Source organism: Pinus tabuliformis, chromosome J (assembly GCF_031772625.1).
Source record: "Pinus tabuliformis cultivar Carrire ecotype Pingquan chromosome J, CPIR1, whole genome shotgun sequence".
Taxonomy (NCBI): domain Eukaryota; kingdom Viridiplantae; phylum Streptophyta; class Pinopsida; order Pinales; family Pinaceae; genus Pinus; species Pinus tabuliformis.
Window position 1 is genome coordinate 764,403,832 of NC_142295.1, and position 5,369 is coordinate 764,409,200.

Here is a 5,369-nt window from a genome sequence, read left to right on the forward strand (position 1 = left end):
CCAAGTGAAAGCATATGATCGGCCAAAGAGATGGTGGCAATGGAATGAAACAACCAAGGCTCATCTAGCAGAATTTAGCGGATAGAAATGACAATCACGAGGTGTAAATAAGGGATGGGTTCATTTTTACACAAGCTTGAACCATGGAGAACTCTGCTTGGATTCGGTTTCATGTTTACACAAGCTTGAAACAAAAAACCATGCTTGTTATAAGTTCGCATACCCCCAGCATAATGACGCAAATCGAGGTACATGCCCCCCAAGCTTCATTGCATGCAACGAGGTGGATGGAATGAAGGTTCACATTCGAGATCTTGGAAAGACTCGACTTGGATTTTATGAGTTCTTAATCAAAGACTCAATTTGGAAAGGGAAGTTGTTTCATTTTTTAATGAGGTTGACACAGTGAAAAATAACTATCCTCATAACCCTTGTTTCATTTTTTAACGAGGTTGACATAAGATCAAGAACTTTCCTCACGACTCCTTGTTTCATTTTTTAACGAGGTTGACATAAGATCAAGAACTTTCCTCACGACTCCTTGTTTCATTTTTTAATGATCTTGACACAAGACAAGGAACTGTGCTTCAGGATCCTTGTTTCATTTTTTAATGAGGTTGACATAGGAACAAACTATCCTTGTGACACCTGCTCATGGGCCATATGAGAACATGGCTCCCAAGAGGTCTTCACGGGATGGAAGAAACGCACTTCGGGAGGAATACATGTCATGAGGCACCAATGACAGATCGGGTTCCAATGCCCCAAGTACTTGATGTACAAGACCATCTGCATGATCATCAACAGAGGCAGAGATGGAATAGGTAGCCACATAATTGACCTGTGACAAGGAAGTTACTGCTTGTGAGCAAGAACTAATAGGGGACGACGGCTGCACAAGAGGCACCAGGGGACTAAAGAACGATAATTGATCTATGGTCACCATTCTTCCATCGTGTGGAAAACAAACCACATGGAAAAGTGAAGAGACGAGGGCCCCCATGGCATAAACATAGTCATGGCCAAGGAGAAGACTAAAATCTAAAGCACCTTGGACAACCATGACGTCTATATAGACAGTTTTGCCCCTCAAAGTAATAGGAAGCTTTAGGAGGATCCCGAAAGGTTGACTGGTTCCTCCATCAAATGCCAACAGATTCTATGTGATTGGAACAAGCTATGGGGAGCCCAAAGCTTGCCAAGTAGTGGAAGGCACAAGACTGACAGACGCACCCTCATCTAAGATAGTGCCAGGTACTGCCTTATCATAGGCATGTGCTGTAATCTAGAAAGGCACGTAGGATGGAAGGTAGAAAGCAGTCAAATGACTCCAGTCAAAGGAAATGACTGAACTACTTGGTGGGGGAATCATATGATTGCCGCCCTACTCTACAGGAACCGAAGAAGGACTCTCTTGATCAACGGGGATAGGAGGGTCATTTTCGGACTTTGGAGAATCTGATGAGACGAGAAGAACATGAGCATGATGCTCTTCCGAAACAGAGTAATCAACAGCTGGTGAACCCAAGTCGACACTCTCTCCGACCAATTGTTGGTCTGGAACAGGCTTAGCACAGCTAGGCTCGGAAGGAGGAGGAGAAACAAGAGAAGAATCTAAGTCAATCTCTTTGTCGACGGGGGGAGGGTCTGAAGAGAGCCTCTGATAACCAATGGGAAATTGGGGTGAAGAAGCTGTAATACTTTCCAAAATGGATGAAGATTTATCCATGAGTGGAAAAAGGTGAAGGGGATGATTGCCTTCACATAGCCTATTGGGGAATTGAATCTTCCCTTTCTTCTTACCGTTGCCAGTTGATAGGGTAGCATTGCCATGAGCTTAAGAGGATGATGAGGGATGAGCTGGATCGTGAGACCATGCTTCTAAGATCCTAGGGATGCCAGGACAATCACGAAGAAGATGGTCACCCTTGCACAATTTATAGGGAAACTTAACCTTCTACGGAGAAGTAGAAGGTGGTCTGACCTAAGATGTACTCGGAGCAATAGCTGCACAGGTGGCCTCACATTTATCAAACTTCTTCTTCTTCATCATCTTCTTCTTCTTCTTCTTAGTCTCCTAGTTACTAGATGTGAAACTTTCACTAGGTGAAGGAGGAGAGGAGGAGGAAGAAACAAGGGAGGAAGGCGTAGGCTCAACCTTGGAATCAACATGTCGTGGTTCGGATGAAGGAGACGGTGGAACAGGAGTCATGACACTCGGGACCACCAAGGTTGAACACAACCAAACAGGTAAGCTGATGGTTAACCCAGGCAAGGACAGTGTTGGCATATATGGAGCACCAGCATTTCCAAAAGGTGGAAATGGACTAGGATTCCCATCTGGGGAAAGACCTTGGCCGGTAGACTTGGGGAATGTTGCCATCAGGGACGAGCCTGAAAACACACGTATCACAACTAAGAACTTGAACTTTTACTATGAATATTTCGTAGGTAGTAAATTTTTATGACACAAGAACAAAACTTGACCTTTTCATGTTTCAAGAGTCGAGAAAAGGACGAAAAGGTGACTCTATCTCTTTCGAGGTTTAATGAGCCTGAAAGGAAAATTGCTTAGATGGACCTTTTCTTTTAAGGAGTTCAAAAAGGAATGAAAGTGACTACTTTGGAGAACTAGGCAAAAGGTTTACCAAACAACCCGTAAAACTGCATATACACCTTGGCAATCATATGAAAACCAAGGACTTTCCGTACGACAGTCAATCTTCCTGAATCCTGTGTTCGGTGCGTTACGGTTTGCAAGGCGAAAGACACGGATTCCTAAGGATATAGGATGATAACCTAGTGGGGTCTCCCAACATATAATCGATGGTACATGGGAGCACAATTCCATACTAGACCGCTATTGAGTCATAGAAGGAGGAATCACCCAACCTTGAGCGAAAAAAATAGTAACTAGGTTTAACGACGTCGGAGCACGTCTCTAGCCTAGACCTCTAAATAGTGTGTGTTATGTTCCAATGTGTTGTTAAGTTCATCCAATTCATTTTAAAGTTGATCTTGAATTATGTTTCAATTTCTAGGCCCTACCGTATGTATATCAAAAACCTAGGATGCAGCTAGAATGAGTAAAGCATCTTTCATTTCGATGACACCTATTTACAGAAAGGTAGAGAGTTCATTCCCAAACTAAGACAAGCGAATGAAAACACTAAGAAACACAATGCATCAATACACTAATCTCACGATGCATTGATACTACTAATCAAAGATTTAAAATTTTCTTTCCAATTTCTCAAACATGAAAATTCGTAATGCACATGTACTTTCACTTTCGTATGCTAAATGAATGCAAACTTTTGATTGTCTTCTTTTGTTTTAAATTTCAATAGACAAAAAAGAAAGTGTGAACTGATCGATCCAAACAATTGTGATCTATGCTTGGTAATGAAGAAATCAAATCAACATAAAAAATTGGTTCAATAATCGACACTAAAAATCAACCAGCAAGAAAACAAGCGGTGAAAGAGCCTCAAGCAAATCACAAGACGGTTGTGGATGAACCTTGAACAGACAAGTAACCCAAGAAAACAGTTTCTCGGCAAAACTTCTAAAGGGCTAGGTCACATGCTCAAAAAACACAAGACTCACTCAATGAAATCGAAGAGACAATACCCTAACCAAAAGCAATTAAAACAAGCCAATGAGAGACAAGAAACAACAGGGGATAAACAAGATTGATGAATTCAAGAGATAAAGTTGTAAAAACAACTTTACAGGAATCATCGCAAGTGTTACACTGACAACTAGAGATGTCGTCGCTAAATAGAGACCATCGCTAGTGATGCACAGACAACTAGAGATGTCATCGCAAGTGTTACACTGACAACTAGAGATGGTCGCTAAAGTACACCTATTTTCCATGATGGTGTGATTTCAAGAGTAGTTACGAGAATTAAAATAGTAACCCGAGATCATCGCGGGTACAAAGTTATAAAATGGCGATGATGTTGCGGATGTTAAGCTATTTTCCGTGATGATGTTCAAAACAACAACAGGTGAACAAAAACTCCCAAACCAAAACTAGTCAACCCTTCAATCAAATAGAGGTATTTCTCAAATCAACCTAGGAAACTCAAAATACTGATAATCAATCCCCAAACTTCAGAAGAGACCAAATCAAAATCAAAACAAGAGCAAACAAGAGAAGAACATAGGCCAAACTCGCCAGTGGAGTCGCCAATTTGTGATGCAAGAAAGTGATCCCTCTGCGGACAGAGGCAACCCCTCTAGCCCTAGAGTGGGTCTAGTCACAAACAATGACAGATCAACAATAAATTTCCTTAAACAGTCATAGTTGGAGGCCTACCTCAACCGGTGGTCAATGGAGTTCCGTTGCGCTGCTCTAGCTTCCACTTCCTTCTCCTAATGAGTGATCAACCTGAAACAATGCAGAGGAAATACAACAAAGCACGTAACCGAAAAACAACAATGATCTATTTACTCACAAAGTCAAGAAGTCATGAGTTATCAAGTAAATTACATACAAGACATAGGAAAACATCATTGATTGTATTAATAATGAAATAAGAGGAAGCTTACAACCAAAGTCTTGACGTCGCAAGCCTTCTTAGAGGGATCCATCCAGCATGTTCCTCAAGCATTCGCTCTTTAAAGATGGATCTCCCAACATATAACTCTCTCTCACTCATAAGTTTTACACAAAGTTAAGGGCACTTCACAACCTTCCACAAGCCATAAAAAATCCCACACTTGTCACACTCACACCAGCTATCTAGCAAACTCACAAACACTAACAGCACTGCTCAATCCAAGAATTTACCAACTAGCCAACCATAAAAAACTAGCAGAGCATAGCAATGGTGAGAGTTTAAATAGGATAAGGAGTGTCCATGAAAGGTGGAAGAGTGAGCTTATCCCCAAGGAAGGTAGCAAAAATGACAGAACTGTCATGACAGAGAAGGAAGGGCGACACAAACTATGCCAACAACCAGGTCTGGAGTCATCCAGAAGGCCGACTGTTGGAACAAATTCACCCAATCTGGGTCATCGCGAGTGTATAACTGAGCTTTCATGCTGACATCGCTAGCAAGCAATGTATCTAGTCAGATCATCACTAAAGATAATAAGTAACCTCACAATGGAACATGAAATTAGACCATCGTGGGAATCAGATGTACTTCCACGGTGAAAGTGTGGTTGGACTATTTATGAGCATCGTTCAATGCATGTATTAAGTCTGCAGTCGTGATGAGGCAGATAACTTAGGAAAAGTGGGTCATTTGGCAGCACAAGGGAATTTTTTTTCAATATAAGCATGTTTGACTTGGACACATGACACAGTAGAAGGACTGGAGTGAAGGTAGTGACAAATTACTATGTAACACTTC